The sequence below is a fragment of the Chroicocephalus ridibundus genome, chromosome 3 (assembly GCF_963924245.1).
Source record: "Chroicocephalus ridibundus chromosome 3, bChrRid1.1, whole genome shotgun sequence".
NCBI classification, from domain to species: Eukaryota; Metazoa; Chordata; class Aves; order Charadriiformes; family Laridae; genus Chroicocephalus; species Chroicocephalus ridibundus.
Genome location: NC_086286.1, coordinates 39,143,958 through 39,169,480, shown reverse-complemented (window position 1 = coordinate 39,169,480; position 25,523 = coordinate 39,143,958).

Here is a 25,523-nt window from a genome sequence, read left to right as displayed (position 1 = left end):
AACACAGCATTTTTCATTATGGACTATACAAGGCTGCATACAGCTTTCAAGTTAGTTAAGTTATGGCTTGAAGAGAAAAAATTACAAATAATGAGAAAGAAATAAAAGGCGGAATAAACCAATGCTTAGAAAATCACAGTCAGTAGTTCTACAAATACAGCTTGAAAAATGTCATCACAGGTTTTAATGGGTGAGAGAAAATTTCCCTACCCAACGTAGCCACATAAGTCATCAATTTATTATTAATTAGACATAGTTCCTCTCCAGGATTGCACACCCCAGTTTTAAATGGCAAGTCCTTGCCCCAGGTGACTGCAGTATGAGAGCAGATATGTCCCAGCTGGGAGTGCTGACGGTGTTGCTGTGGGGTTGGGTGCCACACTAGCCAGCTGTCTTTGTGGGGAGAACGTTTTGGAAACAGAACCAAATGTACACTAATGCAGCATCATCTCTTGGAGACAGTGGTCCTGTGAAGGCTCATATTTCTGCATCTGAGAAAACATGGATCAGGTTCACATTGCTCCCCAAGTCCTGGAGCTGGACTGATGAGACTATTGAACCCACTTCCACAGTGCCTAGACCCACAGACAGTGGGATCATATTAGAGATGTGTTTCCCACAGATGCAACAGTTAGAATACCCCTATCAGCCACATCTATTTTACATGGTTTTCTGCTGTTAAATTTGTATTCTGTGGTGAATTACATACATTATTCCACTGTCTCCTAGGCTGCGTAGGTCGAACTGTGCATTAAAAATAAGAACTTATTTGCAATATTTATCTATGAAATCTGTACAGATGTAGCACATTCAATTAATCTTTAAATGCATCGTGATTTTATTATTTCTGTGTGAGAAGGCCCTTGGGTACATGAAAGTCTCTGAGACAGTAGCGTACCCATCTCTCTAAAGGATCAATATCTCTCTTCTGATCTGAGTCCAGCTCACAGCCAGGAGAGGGAGGTACAGTAGGGCTCGGATCCATGCATCTGGGGTCTGCTGTAGCAAGGGTGTTGACAAGGCTGCCAGTTTACACCACTACCTGAAAACTGATCAGCCAGATATTATCTCCAACTGCAGTATAACCATCTCATTTTTGTCAGAGGCCTAAAAAACTAAAAGGCTTGATTTTCCTCCTTTTTTCACTCATGCAAACTTTTCCGACTTGCCTTGCTTGCTATTCTGGGCAAGGATTTTTCCTTGGGAAGCCTCATATAAGTGGTTAGTGGATTTTGTGGGCAGCAAAGTTCAAAATTCAAGTAGAGTGCTTTATCAGAAATCACCATCAGATTTTCTCTGGTGCTTCTTTCCAACTCCCCCATCTCCCTTGCTGGAGATTTGAAACCATATTTACACGCATCCTTGACAGTCCTGTCTGCCATTTACAAGACGTGGAAGGTGGGGAGTGAAGCTGCTTTCTGGGACACAGTAAGTCTGCTCCTCAGCAGCTTTTGCTGTTTTACAGCTTTTGCTGTAACATTCAACCAAACAGCATTTGAAGTTAAGTTACAAGAGCTTTCATCTCAGTGAGAAGTGAATTATTAATACACTAGCCCTAGAGAAGAGGAGCGGGGTGGGTGGTGAAGTGAGGTTACTGTGAAGTGTGCACAAAGATGACCACTCGATTCAAGCAGTTATGTAAATCATAAAGGACCACCCCTGACTTGAAAACAGCGGTGTGGTCTTTTCTGTTGTTCAATGCTAGTCATGGGTGATGGAAGAACAAGACAGTCTTACAGTCTTGTTACAGTCTTCTAATTGATCTGGACTTTGGTTAATCTGAATTAATTAAGTTATTCTTTGCTCATTACACATTATTACTGAAGATCTGGAAAGGGCAATTAGGAACAGAGTAAACAGCAGTAAATGGTAGCTACACAAATGAGTCAACAAGGTGGCCCATGTGTCGGAAAAGACAAAAAGTCCAGTGAAGGGAAAAAAAAGGGGACTAAAACATTTATTTCTGTGTCTAATGAAAAGTGAACATTAACGGTTCAGTTGTTCGTCTCATCCTCCAACAGGCAGATGTGCTCCGTTGCCTCCCTTATTAATTCAGTGACTCCAAATGCATAAAAGTACAGACTTTGATTAGGTTAAATACCTGAGGATATGGGACTGGATCAAACCTTGAAAGCATCCTTAAATAGATGGGGGAAAAGGATAAGAAAATTCTGTGGAAAAAAAATCGAAATAATTAATTCTTTTAAGCAGACTGTAAGCTATATCAAATAATAAGTATAAAAAGGTTCGTTTTAAGTAAAACTGGCAAGTGTAAGAAGCCAATCCCTTCGAGAACAGATACTAACAAGTACTCTAAGTAAAAATCTCAAGAAATTGCTATATTATGGAGCAATTTGTTGATAGACAGGGGAAAAAAATTAGATGTTGTCCTGGTTTGAGGTAAAACAGAACCAATTTTCTGATTTGTAATTTTACTTTTTAGCTGGGCCTCTTCTAATTGACTAAAGTCTGAAATTACCAGCATATTGTTCAGACACTGTTCACTCTCAGAGTGATAAGACCTGATTATACCAAGGAACGGTGTGCACAAAGGCTCTTGCTTAGACTTATTGCTATAACAACCAAGGTCAGCTAACTTCACTGTTTTGCCCTGTTAGAGGGTAGGAAGCGGAGAAGCGCAGAGAAGTCTCACCCATAAGGAAGAGCAGACGGGACAGGTGACCCAACACTGACCAACAGGATATTCCATCCCATAGGCATCACGCTTAGTGTAAAAGCTGAAGGATCAAAGGGGCAAAGAGGCTCTGACTCGTTTTTTCTTCAATGGCCGGCATCTGAGGAGGACCCTGTCTGTTCGTCTGCCTTTGATCCTGATCCGAGCACTCCTGACTCTAGTTCCGGAATTCAGCTCCTGTCCATCACTGACTCCAGTCTGGGACTTTCCCTGTGTCTGCTGGTGACATGATCATCATCCTGGGAGCTGAATACAGTTTTATATATATTGTATACTTTTTTCTTTGATTTTAATTATTCTATTATTGTTTACTATTTTCTTATTTATTATTATTTTCATTAAAGTAGTTTAGTTCTTTTTCTAAACTCGTAAATCTCCTTATCTCTTCCTCTCCTCTCTGAGGAGAGGAGAGAAAGGCCATCTGTCGTTCTGCTTAGCCAATCCAGCCAAAACCAAGACAGAGGTATATTAGAAAATACTAGCATGAAGAAGGTTTACTGAGTTTTGTGAACACTCATCCTCTATCAATGCTAATATCAGTCATCCTTTTGTAAATACAGTTGAAAGATCTCCAAATGTTCTGTGTCCCCCCTCTGTTAGATGTCAGTATTGGGCCAGTCACAGGTTACTTCCAGCATTAATACAGTTTTAGCATTCACCTTACCCACAGTGATCATCTTATTTTTAAAAAAAACCAAACTAGTAATTGTAAGCAAGGCATAGTGAGCTAACTGACATGCAGGCATATGACATAAGGGCAAATGGACACTTTCCTTGCTTATAGTAGGACCAGACCCAGAAGCCATACTTTAAAATTATCAAGGATGCAAATTTGACAAATAGGTAGTACTGACAACTCCAATAGTTTAAAGTATATAAGACAGACCTTAAAAATTCCTAAGAACTGACTTAAAGTCATCAATAAGAAACAGCTTTTTAGATTTTTTTCTTACTGTCTCTTGGATTTTGAACTATATTTATTTGGCCCATTTTTCCTCCACTAATTGTGAGAGTTTTGGTTTGTTTTGCTCTTTTTTAATTAATATGGATGCTCACATGCATCCAGGAGTTTATAGCTTAAAAAAAAAAACAAACAAGAAAATGCCAAAACACTACCCTACTAAATGTGCCTAGGTTCATGAAATGTCATGAGAATCAGCAACTTTTAAATGCAGTAGAAAGGGAGGATTGTGTCTGTGTTTATCCTCTATGACTCAGAAAGAGTCTGGGTTTGTTGAAGATGCAGCACAAATATCTTGCTGCAGAAGGAACTCTGACAAACAAAATAATCCTTTTTCTTTGTACTGAGTGGAATTCAGGATATACTGTAAGGACCAGAGCACACTAGTAGAGATAGTTGTGTCTTAGAAAGCAATGTTAGATTTGCTTCCTTAGAGCTAGACATGCTTACCTAGAGAAACATGTAATAAGGATGTGAACCGTTTTCGAGGCCATTTAGGAGTGGTTTTACTGAGGGGGAAAAAGGAGAGGATTGAGGGTAGCTGAGTCCCAGTGTTACCATCCACCATCTCTTGCTCCTTCCTTGTGATGCTCAGCAACTCCTAAGTTACTGCCTTAACCATCTTCCAGCTGTCCATTCTGATATCCTGACCCACCACCACACCCCTTTGCAGTGAACCCTCTTCACTTACGCTGGCTCTGCATCTGCCTCTGACCTTCATTAACTTGCAAAGGTACAACAGGGAAAGTGGGAAGTGAAACAACTGGGCAAGAGAAATTAATATTATCTCCATAGGCAAGGCATGGGAAATGCCAAGGTCACTCCATAGAAACTAAGAAAAAAATTATAATTGTTTTTATGGAACAGTAATACTGATCATCCTGAAAATCGTAGCTAGGCTAGGATCCCAATAAGCCCAAGCCCTGTATCCCCAGCTGCACAAATGCAATCATTGCCCCAGGGAGCTTACAGTCTAAATCAAACTGGTGTGGTGATATACTGGGCTGTCTCAAAGGAGATGGAAACTGTATGAGATGAGCAAGGCAGCTAGAGGAAAAAAGCTGATACGGGAGACTGACTGCAAGGCCTATTCCTTTGGTAGGTTCAGATGCATATAGGGTATTTGTAGTCTTATGGGGAAGAAAGGGTTGCCTTGTATAGAGTACAGGGCAAAACAGTATATTACAATATATATGTGTTATTCTGAATCCTGCCTTTGAAACTGAGACCTTGATCAAGCTTCTTCCATACCTGCTCCTCTTTCCAACCCTTGTTGCTCCTACCTATTTAGCTTTTCAAAGAAAAAAAAGGCTTTTCAAAGAAGCTCTCTTTAACATAGTATGCTAATCTCTTCTGGGCCTGTAACTTCCCTGGATAAAATGAATCACTCTTTATATGCAAAATAAAATAACCAGACTTAAAAAAAAAAGCTCTGCAATTGAAATGGTGTGTAAATCATATAACATCTGTTATACTTCAGCATCAATTTAGAATAATACGTGCTGGTTTTCTGGTTTTAAGCATCAAGTTTAATAAATATAATAACCTTAACTACATTCTGAAGATAGATAATTCAGATCAAAGATAACTACAAGAACAAGAAAATGTGCCATACAGAAAAACTGAAAGAAAATACGTAATTTTCCTCTTAACTTACTTTCCCATATAATTTCGTTGTTGTTTACTCGCATTGTCTTCGGATAGACATTATGAGTTTTCATCTTGTCCTAACTATTATATACCATAACACGTATTATGGATTAGCATAACTATTTTTTGTTTCCAAAATGTTTGTTGTATGGCATCATTTATGAAAATCTGACCACCCTGCCCACATGTGTGGATCTTATGCTCACATTTGAGCTTTGTTTCAAACTCTATGAAGCCATTTGAGAAACAGAGGGCAGATGTGACTGCTCCTAGATCATTTTCCTGCTATAGAAGCTGATCAGGTTTCCATACCCTAGCTATGGCTTTGAAATGGATGCTTACTGGGATGGTGTAAATAAACAGTTGTCGTATGTTAGAGAACTGAATAGGAGGTAATTGGACGAGTACATAAATGCTGTTTTCCAGCAACTTCAGAAAACACAGTTAAAGACCTCATTGCATGCTACATAGATCAGAATTTTCCTCCAAGTTTCTGTAGAAAAAGTATTGAAAAAAATTTAACCTACCTCATAATGCTTAGCCATTTGATTTTTTCTGATTCGTTCTTTTATATAAACAGAGAAGGCGCCTTTTGTAATCTTGCAGAGAATACACTGAATCCTTGAGGTGTGGCACCAATTACTGGTACAGATTTTAGCAAAGAAAAGAGCTGGGTATGGAAGTCATGGATACGTCAACTGGTAAAATTGTTTTTCAAATGCAAATGGTCAGATGGCTTATAATCATCCATGTTTGCTATTGATCTCAAAACGTAGACTGAATCTGTGAGAAATGCATTGAATTTTTTGCTTTATTTCTTTTCTTTCTCCGATTTCCTTTAAACTAAACGTCATCCATATAAACTTTTGTTCCCTCCAGGCCTGTCACAATTTTGCTCATTTTCTTGTCAGATGATTTCTGGGGAGGTTTGCAATGCTGAACACTAGATGATAAGAGCAATATTTTTATATTGCATTATAAATATCGCCAGCCTGGTACTGTCAAGGCAGAGCCAGACTCTGCTAACTGTACTGAGAGAAATGCAGTCTCCCATGCTCCCTTGTTTGCTCTGTTGTGGAAGCACCAAGAAGGAAGGAAGAGCACAGTTTGGGAATTTCCCTGTAGCAAAGAAAACATGTCTTCCATAGTCAACTCTTTAACACCGCTTCTTCCTAAAACATCTTTCAGGTGTGTGGTTGTTTGGTGAGTAGTCTGCGTAGCTATGTACTCAACTTGTGCCATGTATCTGAATATCATCCTGTTTAATATATTGCAGATCGGATATCCCAGAAGGAACATGGTGAGAAGCTAATTAAAGATCTTGAATCCCTCTCCCGGCTCCCAATAGCTTTTATTAACAGAAAGTGCTTTGGGGCTCATCTTTCTTGCATCAAAGTGTTAAATTATACAGGTTTCTTGAACTAAGGTTTAAGAGCAGGTGTGAAAGAAAGCAAGCTACAGTGCCAGAGGATTACAAGAATAAGACATTTTCTGCCTTCACCTTAAGCCTATACTGCCTTAGCTCTCAAACTCAAAATGTAATAGCCATGTGAAGAATCTCCTGTTTCCTCTTTGAAGGGGGAAGAGCGACAAAGAAGCTGTCCTTCTTTACTGTCTGAGATATCAATCCAAAACAGTACCTTCAAAAAGCCATGTGCACTCAAGATCTTTAGAAAATTTCTGCAGGGTGTCAGAGGTCATGAGTATTTGTAATCGATCTCCAAGGTCGCAAATGGATGCATGTCCCCTGACAAATCTCAGGCTTCTTTGCCCAAAGCTGGATGAAACTTGGGTACGAGATCCCTTTTCTATCTTTCCAGGTGATCCTGCCCTTGTGGCAGCTTCTTGCTCAGGCTGAGCAGCATTGATCCCATCTGTAAAGCATAGAGACATGCATGTGTGGAAAAGAATAATTTTTTATGTAATCTTGTTTGAATATTTACTGTATAATATTAATCAATTGTAATTGGACAGCTTTATTGGATTGTGTTATACAAATGCCTGTTTTGTTAGAAGAGGAGATCAATAAATAAATTGATGACCTTGTTTTCCCTATATGAAATGTATATGCTTAGGTAATTTAAATTACGTATTAAACAAATGGTGTGACAACAAATATATTCAAGACAAGGGTCAAGGTAATAGGTTTTGAGGACTAAGAATTTAAAATCATTGATAAAAAAAAGAGTTAGTTTCTGAAGATAAAGCACATTGTTGCCATACTGAGAGTTCATTTATTTCAACTAGTTCTGTTAAATTTTTTAATTGTCCTTGCTGCTTATTTCATACTTTAATTACATTCCAAATAAACACTATCCAAACTCCCGTCAGCCACCCCAATGCTTAATTTTAGAAAATGTTTGCCATGGAGCTATTTTGTGATAATTTGTCTTCATTTTTGGTGGGGTGTAAATTAGCTGTTTAGAAGTAATACTAGGTTTCCAGTGGTATTTCTGATTGGCTTTTGTTTTGTTATTATTTGTTAGCATACACACTTTACTCTGCCCTGGTGAGGCCACCTCTGGAGTACTGTGTCCAGTTCTGGGCTTCCCTGTTCAGGAAGGAGAGGGAACTGCTGGAGAGGGTCCAGTGGAGGGCTACAAAGGTGATCAAGGGACTGGAGCACCTCTCTCATGAGAGAAGGCTGAGAGACCTGGGTCTGTTTAGCCTGGAGGAGAGAAGACTGAGACAGGATCTTATCAATGCTTATCAATATCCAAAGGGCAGGTGTCTAGAGTATGGGGCTGGACTCAGTGGTGCCTGGTGAAAGGACAAGGGGCAGTGGGCACAAACGGAACACAGGAAGTTCCATCTAAACATAAGGAGGAACTTCTTTACTTTGAGGGTGTCTGAGTGTTGGAACAGGCTGCCCGGAGAGATTGTGGTGTCTCCTTCTCTGGAGATATTCAGAACGCACCTGGATGCATTCCTCTCCAACCTGCTGTAGGTGACCCTGCTTTGGCAGGGGGGTTGGACCAGATGATCTCTGAAGGTCCCTTCCAACCCCTACCATTCTGTGATTCTGTGATGTTATCATTCTGGAGTTTGAAGTGATCTCTGATCATACAGATAACTGTCTCTTTGCAGCAACTGAGCCAAGAAACTGTATTCAGTTTTGGGTAGCACTTACGCTTACACTCAACACCATGAATAGCTGCAGGATTACGCACGTGATCTAACCTCAGCATTACTTCAGGGCTATCTTGTAAAAGAATGTATAGGCACATCCTAAACCAATAGAAAGGTATAGAACAGCAAAACAGAGCATGGAGTACGTTATGTATTCATCATATCTTCCATATAGGGCACAGAAAAGGTCTTTCTTTAATTTCCTGACGTTCCTTATTTTGAAGATATGAATTTAGCTGTTTTTCTTCATACCACTCATTTCGTCTCAGAGGAGATAAGATGAACTTTTCTTGCAGTACCCCAGATGATGCCCAGCCCACGTCTGTCCTCTGGGTAGGCTATGGGCACAGCGTCTGCAAGCAGGAGTGGGAGGGCGTATGACTAATCCTGCTTTCCCACTTGGAAATATTCTCTCTCAGTGGCATGTATAAAAACTGAAAATGAGTCCAATTAAAGTGGACTATACCAATAAACAGAGAACACACAGCAACAGTTGAGTGATTATGTAGGGCAAAACAGTGTGGTAACCAACTGACTGCAATATGCTTTACTAAATTTAGATCATATATCGTACACGTGGGTAGGTGGTATGTACTGTGGTCAGCTACCTTGGACTTGTTTGCTGTCTTATTGGTTAGGTGTTTGGGTCTGAGCTGTTGTAAATTCTTTTACTTCTCAGTGCATACTGTCAAATAGGCTGCCTGGGGAGCTTGTAGCTACAGTCCTGTTTAAAGACAGAGTTTTAAATTGTTTCTTCTCTCAGCGTTCATTTACTCAGTTCTTCTTTTCCATTACCTACTGCTTTTGGAGCCTAGTCATGAGCAGAGCAATATACATTTAAATTGTTATTGCTGCAGTGTTGCAAAAGCTGTGTCTATCAGCTTAAGTGAATCATTAAAGCTACCTTATGATTTAAGCTACAGCTATTTTTCATGCAATTAAAAAATGTGCATGGCACAAATATATGACTGACCAGATTTATGCTTTCTCATTCATGCCAGGGAAAAAAAATCCTATCATCATTCATGTATGTATTCAACATTTTGCATGACAGGCTTTTCAAACGTTATGAATGTAAAGCAATAATCACTCCAGGGCGAGATTAGGTTCTTCCTAGCATGCTCATAACAAAAACAACAACAAAAAAACCCCAAACAATGATAGATAACTGAATGGCAGAGAGATTTTTAAACAGTTGTGAGAACAGTTCCAACAAGATTTTTTTTATTTTATTACTTTTCAACTATTGCTGCTAAATATTGAATATTATTGTTATCCCCCTATTCTATATATGAATACTTGGGGCACATTCAACATATATGTGATTATAAGAAAACGTATTACAAGTTGCAGTGTTGGTACCGCTGGTTATAAAGCTATTCCTTCCACTGTTAGATACTCTTTCTTTTGATTTTGACAAATTCTCACCCTTTGTGCCACTTCAAGCTGCAATTTTTGTACTTTTTGAGAAAAACTTCAGACGAAACTGAGAATGTTTCTCAGAAAAACATTATGAGAACAACTTGTTATTTCGCCAATTTTAAGTCAAATCAAGTAAAATTAGATAACCTTTGTATTCCAGTACATAGTTCTGAAGGCTTTTCATCAAGGGTTTCATATTTTGCAAAGAAATATTCTTTGTTTCCTGTCCTTTCAGTGTTCACGTGGAATTATAAGCAATTATAACTTTGGGAAGATTTCTGTACTGAAAGATGTAGATTTTTGCATCTCTATATGCTTATAAATTATAGTGTAAACTAAAATGACTGTAACATCTGCAACTGATGGGTAAGGAAAAAGGTGTTCTGACAACCATAGACTGAAATGGGTCAAGCACATATGCCAACAACCTAGCAATGATTCTGTAATGCAGGAAGGAGAACTAAAGCTGCTGTGAAGGTGGGCAGAGAGGGAGGATAAATGGAGCTGCAGAGCATAAGAGAAGGAGACAATTTACAGAAGAACCAGAGAACAGACAGAAACAAGGAGTATGGAAGGATGGAGACTGACGCTGGATTTTGCATCCATGAGCACAGGTGTAACCACCTGTGCCACTGGCTAAGGCAGAGATACTGTGGGAAAAATATCAGCTATGCGTGTAATTACAGAGCATATGAGAATGCATGCACCAAGGCCAGTCAGCCAAACTTAATTGTGCCCTTTCCTATCTTATGCATTCCTAACTAGCAAAAGACATCATTTCACTAACATAACTTTAATTCATAATTATAGAATAAATTTGAGATGTATATATAGCAACATCCATAACAGAAGAGTAAAGGAGCTTACTACATGCAGTAGTATGCATGTATTGATTATTTTAAAAGAGAATTATCATGCAAATGTTTAGAACTGCATGTCTTCTGCAATAAAACAAAACAAAACCAAACCTTTATTAGTTTTATAAATAAATCTCTGTGAGATACCAAACTAGATTTAGCAGTAATACAGAGGCAGAAACATTTTGGCTATAGAACGGGAAGAAAATTTTTCATGAAATAAAACAGCTGGACCTACACTAAATAGAGAGTGGAGTGTAAAAGATGGTTAGTAGCATTATACACAGAGAAGGTGTGGTTTTCCAAAGGGACAAAGCTTCTATATGCCTCTGTGTTAGTGGAAGATCCTGGCAGCGCAGCAAATAGCCTTTCATGGCTTACAGCTGTAGGCTTTAATGCCACCTGATGTTCTTGTGCACGACTCTCTGAAATTCATGGAGTATCCACCTGTCAGAAAGAAGCTAAACATTGCTTTGCAGGAGTCCTGAAATTTCTCTAAATGACAAGTCCAGCAAATGAGCACAAATTTCACAGAGAAGACCCTGCAGTGGGTCTGTATCAAGCTGTACTGTATCCCACCGTAGCCGGGAAGACCCTTTCCTAACAAGATTTTTCCCACCATTTAGGTTTAAACGAATCCTCGTTGTCTGGCCGTGGAACAGACAATTGGTATAACCTGTATTGGTCAGGGCCATTTTCTGACAGCTCTGCATCACTATTTGCTTTGATTTAGGCCATGATGTGCAACAATTTAACTAGATAAATAAGGAATGCATTATATTTCTGTACAAAAGATAAAAATAATCAAAAGTTTAGAAAAATTCTGAGAAACAGAGTTTGGAGAGAAAAGTGGCCTAAATCAGAGGAAAGCCTAAGAGATGCAAAAGGCTAGACGTCTGGCTCATATAGCTCATATATAATCTCTTGACTTCTTAAGTGTTTTCAGAGAAAAACACCCAATGTCCAGTTTCACAGCATTAGAGATATCAATAAGCAAAAAGAATGAGTTTTCAACTTTACATCGTATGTGAATATCACAATGAAATTTCAAGTGGAACTTATTGGATCAGCTGTGTTCTGGTACTTATTGTATTATCTTATCTCTTTCTAACATATATTTTAGTGCTAATACCCAATGTTCTACTTCCTATCATTTTGTACAGCTAGTCCTGACATTTCATAGTTCATGTATCCTTCAATTAGTCCTTTTTTCTAAATCTAATGTCCCAAAAGAAATACAAGACTTTAGTTCAATTAAAATAAATAATGGATGTGGAGTAATATGCCAGGCATAGCATTTCTCTCTGGCACAAAACATATGCAACTGTCAGATTCCCAACTGAAATCAATGAAATAAGTGGGATAGAATTAAGAGTGCTTTTTCACCTCCCAAAAGCCTTAGCTAGCCTACAAATCTATGGGGTCTTATTTCACTTGTATAAATCAGAAAGAATTTTGTTGAGTTTCTTCAATGGTTATTGCAGTAATGCCTACAAGGCCTATGAAGGATTGGAGCCCTCTTTTTCTAGGTTGTACTCAAATACAATCTTCGTGGGCAAGGTGAAGAGTTAAGAGCAACAAGAGGTTTGTGAAGCTGAAGCTCAGTGGTAAAACCAACAAAAAAAAATGCACTAGGAGGTAGGTTAGGGAGGGTATTGGTATTGATAGCTGAAGCACCCAAAAACTTAATTTGGAGTGATCACAATCCCTGAAGGGTCAGTGAGAGATGTTCCTACAAAAGGCACATCAGAGAGCTTCAGGGTGACCTTGCAAAGACCTTATTACGTCTTCTTGGCCCTAGGACTATATTAGTAAATCCATTCTCAGTGTTTTTCATCTGGCCCCTTTTGCTTACCTCCTCTGCTTGTTTTCAGTGGACAATAATACACCCCTTATAACTGTATTAGAGGTGTAGATATTACATATACAGCCTTGTGCTTCAGTAGAGTTTGTTTTCCCAGAACCTTTTTTAGACAAAGTCGAGTTTGTTTACTCTGGTAGCTTGTCTGGCAACTGAGCTTTTTGTTGAAGGCAACATTTGTCTTCTCATTTAAATGTGAAAATTAGGTCTAAAATCACATCTGCACAGGAAGCATTATTTAGTTACTGAGTAGTGAATGTTATTAATATGGCCTTCACAAACCCTGAAATATGCTGCTGCTCTTTTTCACTTCTAAAAAGATAGGCAGTATGTGACTGGAGAGGTAGATTAAACGTATGTACTGTCTAGCCCAGTTATAATAAGTGATCTTTTTTTTTTTTTTGCTCTCTGTGGATGGTAGATTTAATATTTTAGTGACGTTTTAAAATAATTGCACTTACTTCAAATATTCTCCTATTGCCCTATTTCCTTCTTCACCTTTCTATTATTTTCAGCATTTCTCTCCTTTCTCATCCAGATTATATCACAAATCTACAATCTGCTTTCTATGGCTTCAATTTAATCATGGGTCAGACAGAAGACTATTATTCACTTTTCTGATGTATCACAATTTGGGCCATACATTCTAATCAGCCTGGAAACCTTGGATGATGGCTCTTGGATGATGGCTCCTGCCTTGGTGATTTTGTGGGATCTCTTCCTGCTGTCATCCCAATGTAGGGAAAAATGAGTGCTATCTGGTCTCCTGAAGCCTGCTTGGAGAAGGGCTGTCAGCCAGCTTGTGTTTCACAGTTTCTTGTAATTGCTCTGTGTAATTGCTCATATTTGTCACATGCTCTGATTTTCAGAAGGTAAATCTTTCTTTAGGTAAGGTAAATCTGTTTAGCTTAGGTTATGCCTAAGTGCTGCCACCAGGAATTGTACCTGACCCCAGCCCAAGGGTCACTGGGCTGAAGAGGCTGTAAGGCTGAGCACAATGCCCAAATAATGACGGTGTGCAGAAATGTCTGGAAGAGGAAAAAGGTCCCAGGAAAGTATCGTGGATGATAAACTCACTCTGTTGTGAACAATTTCTTGGAGATGAGAGAAGTCGTTGTGGAATTTTCACTCTTTTCTTTCTGGAGCTCTAAGGCAATATAGTACTTCCATCTACAGTAGACAATAACATCTTGAGAAAGAAGGGTAATTTTAAAGCCATATACAGCTGGTATCAGTGCATGTAAAAGCTGGCTGAAGAACTCTCCACTCTGCTTTTAGCTTTTCGAAGGTTAAGGAAGATGTGTTTCTTTCGTTTCTTTTCCTTTGCATAAAAACTGCAAGACTTCCTTTACCTTTGATTTTTAATCATATTAAGATGTCTTTCTCTATTTTACATAAGAAAATGTGAATATAGTGTATTATAAACTGAAATTCTGCTTTTAATATAAATCTATATATCCATTTTCCTCAGATAATCAAATTCATAGGTATGGGTTATGATTTTTGGTTTTGAGCTTTTTATACTGGTTTTAAATGAGTCAAACTTGATAATAAATTCTTGTTAAAATGTCAGGAAAATAAGTTTATCATACATACTGGCAATCATAGTTTTAATGGCATACCAGACAATTCTGTAATTTTCATCTGTCTTCAGGATCCTGTAAAGCTACACTTTCCAAGGTGTGAGGAGGAAGTTTCAATCAATCAACTGCTTCAGCAAGATACCACTTTGGGGAAAACAGCTTTATTTGCCCTTAATGTAATACAGATGATCAGAAATCACCTCTGATCGACCTTGATTTTGATCAGGCCAAATAAAAACTTCCTTGTTGTACACTAACTGATGTAATTTGGAATAAAAAGGTGCTGAAGCCAATGCGCTGATTGACAAAGCTAGAAAAGCATAAACACGGTAAATGTTTTAATGTGGTTTCCCCAGCTGGATCAACAAGTTTGAGTAAAACGTTCTGTGAGAAGCCAGTGTTTCACAGTGTACCTTGTGATATGTGCCAGTTTCAGGCAAACAGGTTGATTTACTACAGCTTTGATTTCACCTAGGAGCGTGGATTGTGTTTAGGAAAATAATTTCAAAATCACCTTTAAGAGCCCAGTGCCACTGAGGTGAGTGAAGTAATGTCATTGCTAGAAGTATGGATGATAAAAGAGAGCTTGAAAGGTCACTTTTTGCAGAATCCTCTGAGACAAAAGATTTTCAGTTAGACAATTACAAAAACGACCTGCTTAATTGTAGTTGTGTATACAACACTGTCTGTACTTCTAAGATTCCTTCAAAAAAAAAAAAAATTAGTGAAAGCTAGGCACCTATTCACTGTTTTATCTTACACACTTACCACATGCAACCAGTTAACTACTGATCAGTGTGAGTAATTTTACATATCGAACATCTAACCTCAATTAACTCCTGTTTTTAGATAAAACTTGAATTACAACCTAAACATAAAATGAGAATAATTTCCCAATTTAAAGAAAAAATCTAAAGGCAGCTGCATTTTCCTCATAACAGCTTCTCACTCTGGCCCTGATGTGCAGTAGAAAAGTGCTTGCACTTTATTAAGAAATACTTTTCATAAAGTGCTCAACAAATACTTTGCTCTAACTGCCCATTTTAGGGGGCAAATTGCTGCAAGGTTGTCCAGGATAGAGAAATCGCTAAAGCTTGATGAAATAATTATGAAGGCCATTTTTCCACAGGTGAAGCACCTCAAAAGCCCATAAGTGTCTAGATTTTACGTAATCCGGTATAGCACTAATGATCACACGATAAACTCAGTCTGCAAAACTAATAAAGTGAAGGAGGTAGGCAGTCCTTGCATATGGTTAACTAGCAGCTCCTCAAAAATTGTTTCGCAATTCTTTGGTAGTAAAAGGGAAAACCAAGGCATAATTAAGTGTGAGATGTGTAGACGATGAAACATTGAATTCAGGAAGGAGTTAGAGAAGCTCCTGCCTGCATCTCCCGGGTAATTACCTGTGCCACAGCAAACTATCTGCTAGAGCTTCCTCCACCAGAAGAGACGTATTTCATGCTGCTGAACAAGTGTGTTCAGCTGGGACAAGCGCACAGGAGAAGCATGTAGAAAGATGGAAATACTGAAGGAAGATTTGTTTATCTGCCATTGCATGTATGGTGCGTACAGCGAACCCCCAAAGGATTTTGCCTTTTGAGAAAATGAACAAGAAAATGACTCTTTTTAGACCAAATACATACAGTCTATATCAGCACAGCTCTCTCAAGTCTACAGGCATTTATTAGGTTTCATAAACAAAAAAAACCCAAAAACCAACAACAAAAAAAAAACATAATCCACAGATCACTAGGTCAAGATATTAGCCTGCTTACTATGGGAAGCTAATATATCCTGGACATTGACACAGTCAGAGGGAGGACATAAGAACAGGTTTAGAAAGCACATGAGAACCATGTTACTTTGGAGATCGGGTTTATAAAGAGTTACTGAGAAAAGAAAAAAAAAAAAACTTCAGCAGGAAAACTGTCAGAAAAGTAGAGAACACAGTAGACGCTGTGGGAAGTGCATTACACAATACTGGTGGGAATCCAACGAATAGCACTGAGGAGGGTTAGCGAGCACGGTGATGTATGCAGTATCTAAGGGAGACGTTCAGAGGTGAGTTTTCATTTCAGCCATTCCACTGGAAGTAGAATTCAACTTCTGAGAGAGTCTCAGCTGAGGTTTCTGAGGTGTGCAGGTGTGAGAACTGAGTCTACATTCTTCCAATATTCCAGTATACATTTTCAGTTTAAAATATTAAATATATTTTAGGAATACTCTATTTTCCAGATATCTGCTTTGAAAGAGAAGTAAAACAGAAGAACTAAATTAAAATCATAACTCTCTATTGTTTTGGGAATGAAGGGTGATTTTCTGCCAAATGTTTCTGAAAAGCAAACCTTGATGTTTGTTTTTTTGTTCCCAAAACAAAGTGAGTTGCTACAATGCATTATGTAGAGCTGCAAGTCGTCTCCACAACCCCAATTATTTATAAGTATTTTTATTTTCTTTTTCAAATGCAAAGTCCTTGACTGGAAGACAATGATCTATTACATAAATATTTCGGCGGATAGTATGAAAAATGGTAAATATATGGAAGCCATTGTGACAAGGATAACACATAATAAATCCATTTTAAATTAATATAGATGAGAAGCACGTATTCTCTTATGCCGTGGAAAGTTTGTGCAGCCAGCTCAGAAAACTGCTCATAACTCAAAAATATTTGGGTTTTTTTGTTTAAGAATTTACAGTTGCCTGCATGCCATCCATTCTCAAAGCCCTTGACCTTAGGAGACCAGACACAATCACTCAAAATATCTAGCACAATTTTTATTTGAGAAAGAGAAGGAAAAGTAAGGCAAGCGAAGTGATGTGTTATCATTGAGACTCATCAGTGATTTCATTGTTTCCTGACATTGTCTTCTCTGCTAACAAAGAGTTTCTGCACATTCCCCACAGCCTGCTGTGGCATTGGAGAGTGGCAGTGACCATATGGTAAGCAATGCTACGATTAATTTATTTAATGTCACCCATTGAGGAAAGACCCACTATGGCAGCCAAACAACCAGACGCTGCGGTTTATTTTAGTAGAGAATGGATGTTTTTGTGATGGAGGGAAGGACCCTAGGTTCTCTGGAGTTGGCATATGTCCATAGGGCTACCCCAGGCAGGGATCCAATCCGGTGGTTGAGGATGGCCACAACATGGGCCACTGAAATTTCCTCATGGACGGCTACCATCGTGCAGCAGAATGGCTCAATGTTCTGGGTGACAGTTCCCATCAACAGCCCAGCCGTTCTCAAATGAAGGCAAGGTGGTACCTCAGGTACTATGTCAATCTGGAAAGCCCTGTCAACAGTCAAAGAACAGGTCAGGCCACAGGCATACACATGACCCAGCTCAAACCCCACCACAGCTTCCAGGTGAGGGGCAGATGGTTCCCGGGGGGTGGGGTGCCCTGGTGGCAGTGGTCAGGGTAGTCAGGACCCATGGGTGCACACAGGCCCTGGCACATCAGCCCTGGGATGTCACTCACAGTAGGGCCGAGATGGTTTTTACAAGGAGGCTACTATAAACTGATTTGGCCCTGAAAGTCAAACTTTAAAAAAGTCTCTCCAGATCATCGGTATAGACAGCCTGTCTTAAACCTGGAATTCAGATCTGAAATGGGGAGAAATTATGAACTATAAGCAGCCATCCAAACACATCTGGCATCCAGCAGAGAGGCCAGTTCCATCCTTCAGGTACAAATAAATATATATGCTGGAGCTAATAGGTGTGGAGAGTAGTAGAGCTCTGAATTTGTCCCCTGAAAGAGTACATGAATAAATTTATGACACTTCAGACAGGTGGATATTATCCATTCCTAATTTCTGTGAGATTATTTTACTGCTTATGTTTAGTCCAGCCAATGTCCATCTGCAGGCTTTTAAGATAATTTCTACTCTTTTAGTCTAAAATTGACAGTTCAGCCTGCTATATATCAAGCCAAACTCTTGTGGATCATCTCTGCCCTTATTTTTTCCCAAAGTCATCTGTTATATTTAGAAACAAGGAAGACTACTTATGCAGAGCTCTCCTTTGCACTGTCCTGGGGTCTTTAAGAGCTGTTTTCCAGAAGAAGCTGCAAGTCATGTTGCAAATGCCGATATTGAAGAGCCAGCACTTCCTGCCTCCTATTATCTCTGTGCTTATCCCCGAGACTTTTGCTTCCATTAACAACATGATGCCTTTGAAAATTGAGTGCATTCTCATCAAGTTCATTCCCAACTGAAGCCTTTGCAAGCTGCATTGAAGTATTGCTGACAAGACATTCTGTCACCCTGCAGTTTTAGGCTGCCCTCCATAATGATGATATATTCCTTTAAGATCACCATAATCCAGGTGTAACCTGGACTCCTCAGCTCTTCTGGTAATGGGACCAGCTTTAAAAGCTGTAAGCAGTTTGTATACTCTGGCCTCTGCAGCTCTGCTAATGAAAGGGTCTGTGTGTCTCTGAGTTTAGTATCGCTTAAGCTGTACATCTGGCAGTGACAGAATTAAACCAGCATAATAAAAGAAGACAAATGGATAAATAAAAAGGTGCTTACCATGATCATATACAAAGGACACATAGAAAATGAGAATGATATCTTCCATCTTGATCTAAATACAATTCAAAACATTGGGCTGAATGCTGCTTGATGAGCTCTGTGCAGCTGTACTTTAGCAATGTAACATTTGAGAAACAGTTCATGCTTGCCCACTGGGAAGGGACAAGTGAGCTGCACAGGCCATTGTCAGGTCTCACTTCTTGAGATACAGACACACACATGTGGGGACATCCCTCCAATGCCCCATTACACGGCTACCACACCCATGACTTGCCAGTCAGTTGGGAAATGCGTACAAAAGCCTTCAACTTTCTGTTTCTGATTAAATCTTACTAAAGCCAAGAATGCTATGCTTATTTTCTCTTCTTATCCTCTACTACAAAGAGTTAAATGTAATTTTCGATGCAAATGTAGGTTTTAGGAAGGGGTTGATATTAACACCTATGAGCTAGGAAACTTGCAGTGACAATGACTCCAGAAAAGACAAACAAAAGGGTAAACAGTACCTTGCAAAGCTACTTCTGACCACTTAATTTCACCCTTGATGAAAAACCCTTCTGTTAATCCACCAGTCCTTCACAGCTGTGATATTGTTCTCCTTTAAAACAACTGCAACCACCAAATGAACAATTGATTTGTTGGAAGCTGTTCTCTGAGATTCAGAATTCAAATACTTTGGTAACCAACAAATTATATCCTTTTTTCTTGTATTTTTATATACCAAAGATACCCTATTATTACTTTTGCAAATACAGCAGTAATTGTTTCAGACTGTAAAGGAAATTGTCTATAATATTGCCCGATACCCTGTCCTCTGTCAAAGTTATGGTAATACTAGTTTACAATAGTTTATCTTCCTATCAAGTCAAAAGAAAATATAATTCATTTTTAGTGTTGGGAGTTCTTAAGAACAAGTCCCAGAGAAGAATCAAACACTTCAAAGATAAGACATGCTTCACACTTCTCATAACATCTTTTGCCTTTGAATTACCATAAAACCATATTTTTATTAGTTTTAAAAATACCTTTTAAATCTGCTTACATCTAGGAGGATGCTGCTGCCCAAGCAGCTAAACTGCAAATAGATTTAAAGGTTATTTGTTTTCAAACATTCTGTTTCTCTCTTTGGAGAGCTGCTTCATCTCCAGCTGCAGGTACTTCAAAGAAAGACAACCATTTGAGAAATGGGCTGCAGCTGAAATCAGGAATACTTCTTTTAGTTTACATGCTGAACAAAGAATGATTGGGGTTACAAGCACTTCCAATATCTTTATAATGAGAGACAATTAATTATTGCTTTAGAACAAACAACCTACCTATTCCTGATGAGTTTCCGTTTAATGCATTTTAAGCTCCTGTACAGCAAAGTATTTTAGTATATAACTATGATTAGTTGAGTATTCTACTATCCCATTGACCAATGGCTTTCACTTTTATCTTCTGTGGATACTGGCCTGAATCTCTGTTCATTCTCATAGAGGTCATTAGTGTCTGTCATAACAATAAAGGTTCGGGCTCATGTCAGACTTCTTGCTGACAAATCAAATTATTCCTGTTTTCAATGTATTATTTCCCTACTTTTCACAACATAGTTTCAATATAGAAATGAAGGAAATGGGTTGGTGTTGCCTTGTTTTTATCATAGGCCTAATTTCTTGGTTCCTCAGTGAGATTGTCTACATTTCTTCTCATGGGAGGAGAGAAGGAAAGGTGATACATGTCTACTTTTAAAATGGGTTTGAGTTGTTAAGGATAGCAGATCGGCCCTGTTCAGCTTGTTGAAAACAAAATTTTTAATTAATTATGTCAATACAATAGAAAAGAGATTAAAGGGATGCTGAAAAAAATAGGAAAGTATTTTTTTTTCCTCTTCTCTGTAAAGGCTGTGACAGGTGGGTGAAATATGCTATAAAATTAGGATTCTTTTTATTTTTAGATAATTTTTAGCTGTAAATGCAGGCTATTGTGAAAGCATTGCATAATATAAATGAATGCAAATTTTCCAAGGACATAGCTTTAAAATTTCAATTTTTATAATTAAGATATTTAAATCCATTACTATTGTTTGTTCCTACCATAGTATTATCATCCATTAAAAATGCTTCCTGCTTTGAAATGAGATGTTGTGACACGACTTACTGTCATCTATGAGCAGGTAAAGTACGTGTATAAGCCATTTCAATAGTTGTTAAATATGTTGGAAGGGTTTAATTGCAGTGCCATTAAATTATCATTCCAATGTATTTGAAAAGCGTCATTTGAGTGTTACTACTGAGCAACACTGCAAGTGAAAAACAACTGAGAGTTACAAATGAATAAAGTGATGTTTGTAACTAGAACAATTATTATAATGGGTTCAAATTCTATTATTTAGGTTTTTTATGTTTCTTTATAGTCTGGGCAATTATTGACTATTTATTAAAATCAGAGATTTTGTTCCCCCTCTGTGTTTTGAAAGGACAAGGGAGAAAAGAAGGTCCAAGACAATGTTTTGTTTGCAGCCGCAAGCTCTTAACTAAATACAAATGAAGGCAGTGGGAGACTTTAAGTTGAAATGACCACTGTGTAAAAACTGTATGCTCGCTCTAACGTACAGACCTCAAGGCTGTCGAGGGCTAGGTCTGCAGGCAGAAAAGAAAAGGACTGGCATAGCAGCACTCTTGAAACTCCTGTCTTTTAGACATTTGCTCCTTGGAGTTATGCTGGAATGATGTCCAGGTGCTTGAGTTCGCTGCACGATATATGAAAAAATTAAAAAGAGCTTCTGAAAATTCAAGCCCCTAATGAGAGAAGCAGCTACATCTGCTGCCCTATTAATCAATAGGGCAATACTGAGAATAAAGTGTTTTGAATCCCACACTTCCCCAGGGATTTGGTGATTTCTTCATTTTTATCAGTTTCCTTCAGGATCCATAATCTGCAGGGTTTTACTGAAAGCTGGCAGTTTCGTCTTTATTCTGTGTTGTTTCCAGCCTAGTGGGGTTAGGGCTGTGACAGACACTGCTTCTTTGTAGATTAGTTCTCCTTCTAGGCTTCGTTTGGACTGTGGTTTGAGTTGCAGTTGTACACATCCATGCTCTGACCATCCACCATCAGGTAACTGAGAGTGCATTCATTTTGGCCAGGATGCAACATTGTCTTCATCCAGGGCTGCAGTCACAAACCTAACAATTCAGTCATCTCAAGCCTTTACTGTCCTTGAAATTTTTTCCATGACGATGGAGTAGAAATGGTACTAAGGGGTGTCTCTCAGAGGATGTCCAAGCCAACCTTCTCCTTCCATGGTATTTCAGAATCCTTATGCTATTCTTTTTTTCTAAGATTTATCTAGTTTGCACTTTCTCGGACTTGAAAGAAAGAAGAAAGAGATACTTCTTTAAATAAGTCTGATCTTCCTGGAGTCTAAAACGTGTTTTCAAGTTAGATATATTCTGTTGAGCTCGTTCTAACACTTGAAATGCAGTTAGGCAATAATAAAAATCTCAACTCTGAAGGTTGAGTAATTGCATTGGACTATCTTTGTGCAGCTAGTCCAAATGAGTGTGGAAAAGGGTCTGTGCCAGCCGAGTGGTATTCCTCCTATTGATAAGGAATCTAATCCATGTGTTTAACTTGAACTGCTTTGTAGTTTACACTTATTTGGGATATTAGGGAAAAGATTTTCAAAAATTATGATGTGTTCACCCATGATAAAATCCCCATAGAGAAGGAAGAGGACTCAGGAAACTTGCTGGGTTCTTCCTAGAGCTCATAGGGCTTGGCCGTGCAACTCAGTTAATTCTTGAGACTTGCAATGAAATGAAGCCAAAACCTCTGGGTGTTGCCTCTCCACTATGCCGTGCAACACACATCCATTGGAACTGAGTTTGACGTTGATTCTCCTTGCTCTTATGATATATGTTCCCATAAAGGGCATAGAGCACAGAATGGGTGTTCACGCTGTCTTGAGTAGGATTAACCACAAAATTTATAGTCCTTATTTATAGGTGGACTTTTTTCTTACTTAAATTTTACTCTTTGTCCATGGCAGTGGCATTTAGTGACTGAATCAGACACAGAAAAATATTCAGGCACAGAGTTTACTCCCATTTCTAGCATGTGTCTTATTTTCGAGTAATCCAGATGGGGAGAGAAAAGGAATGGCGTTAAAGACTATATTTAAGAGGAATGAATGTGCTTGCATACTTCCAAACCCAAGATTCTGTCTCATCTTGCCATCTCTGATATTACATTGAATCTCAGAAATTAAAAATACATTAAAGTGTAACCCTTTTAACTATTGATGAACTGACGCCACAGCTCTTTCAGAAACCTAAATGACCGCTTTTCATACCATGATATGTGATGTTGCACTGTTTTCAAGATCCTTCGAGTATTTAAAGAGGAATTATTTTAAAATATCGCTTCACCGTTTTTAAATCTAGCATATCTTTTTCATCTAGATATTAAAAGATTCTCAGAGTTTTCCAGGAGACTAGCATTGCCAAAAGATACTTCTCCCAACTTTCCCCCCAGTATTGACACAGCTGTGTTAATGAAGCTACTGGAGTTGCCATGTAATTGAACACTGGATATACATCTGGGATTTTTCCATTTTCTCCAGTTGTACTACTTATGATGCTGCTCTGGCCAAATTTAGAAAACAGTAATTAGTAGAAGAAAAGGTCCTTTTTCCTTTTTTCCTTTTCAAGTGGATGTGGCATTTTTGGATACTTAACTTTTCTTTTTCTTCTCTAATTGTGCTAAACGTAACAAAACAATGGGGCAGTTACTGTCATTGCTTCCAGTAGGGAACAAAAATGCCTGTGTATTATGGCATGCTACTGTTTTTCCTGGTGTCAAGTATGAAGAGAGATGCCTTGTTCAGGATGATTTAAAGGCAAAAGCTAATAATATTTTTCTGTATAATTACCATTAGATAAATGACAGTATTAAAAAAAAACCAACAAAACAAAACAACAAACCTCATATCCTGGCATGACAATAAATCACACACTTAACCTGAACAGTGTGTGTTTCACCTTTCACAGTACGCTAGATTGACTTCTAAACAAGTCATTTATTTAATTTCCTTCAGAGCAGACTCAACAGTGCGCTTATAGGCCACTTTATGCATGCAAAGATCTCCTAGCTCAGCTGAGAGCTTAAAAAACTTACTGTACCATGCTAAATCCAAAATAAACTGTCCCTGGCTAAGTGATTGCAGCTCAAATGCAGATCTCTGGTTTAGATTCTGGTAATGCCGTTTCATTAATCAGTTTGCTTCTGCCGGTAAAGTTTCAGTTAAAGAACATTTATCTCTGGGATGAAGGAAAGGAAAAGCCATCCAGACTGCTACATCTTTGCCTAAAATAAATACAGATGTGCCAACCACAGACGAAGTATGTTTTGTACAAATAGAGGAACATGTCGTTCCTTTAGCCTTGTCCTCAGTAGTAGGAGACATCTATGTCACTTTCAGTTGAGGGAATTGCCTGTCATTTAAAGGAATGCTGAAAGCACTCACTTTGGCTCTTCTGATCCTTCTAAAAATTAAGTTAGAGGGAGCTTGAAAGTAAAGCATTCTGCCACAAGGTATTCTTTAGTTTATGAAAATGTGTTTTGCTGAATTACTGTTATTATGGAGATAGGGGTGGCCCAAAGAATAATCTCCTCTTGAATTTTACGTTGACATTTTGCTTCTTTAGCAGCTCCTGAGTGCCTTAGGATATATAGTACTGTACAGTGTCTTCCTACAAAGGGCCTTTTGTATTGTGCAGAGTCGAGGTAAGCATAAAAGAGCCTCTGCTTGTTTTGAGCTCTGTGGCTCTGGAAGATGGAGGCTAGCTGTACATAAATCAAGGCAATTACGGATGGAAAGGCTGCCGGACTGTTTCCTACAGGTTTTCAGAGTTGGGGGGAGGGTGAATTTGACTTTAGAGAACTTAAGTATTGGGGATCCTGCCACTATCTCTGAAGACCGTATTCCATAAAACTCATTGGTAGGAATTCTTCCCAGAGTATTCAACCTAATATTTGCCCCATCGGTTTCATCACATACTAGAGTTGAAGCTCTTTTGCTGTTTAAAAAGAAATAAATCTTCCTATTCCTTCATGTGTATATCCTTCAACCACTAGTAAGTATTTCTCTCATAGTAAAAAGCCATCTATCAAAATGTTAAATCTTTCAAACCACTTTGGATACAACTTTAAGTATCTTCCTGTTTATGGCGGTGAGTCCACTCTCATCCTATCATAAAAAGTCTGCAGAGGTCCAGATAGAGCCCAGTTTACTGTTACCATTCCTGTTCTTGATGAGAGGGTACATTCCCAGCCAAAGACGGGGATCTACAACTACAGACACTGCACGACCATGGTTTTAAGACTGATAGAATTACAGTGTTATATGTCAACATTTAATCTAACTAGTTCCCTCTTCTTACTGCATGAATGTAGCTCATTGCTGGAGCAAAATTGAGTGGGATTTCCTCAGGACTCGACCGTATGACGTCTGTATAGGAGATTTTGAAAATTGGGTGGTAATAATTGTCATTACCTACCAAAAAGAGAAGACAATAAAAAATTACTTGATAAAATAAGTTTCAATGTAGATTTATATATATTAAACCCACTGTATTAATAATGACTATTGTGAGAGAGTAACCCTGCTTGTTATCTTCAAACACAGTGTGCCTGATATGGTCAAATAACCTCATCCTAGATCCAGATGCCCCAACTGTCCAAGCAGCAGGTACGGTATAGTGATTGTTTCTAAACTTTGAGATTGAAATTTTCCTCTCCGATGAAAGGCGGGTGTGGATAAGGGGGCAGCTAACTCTAAG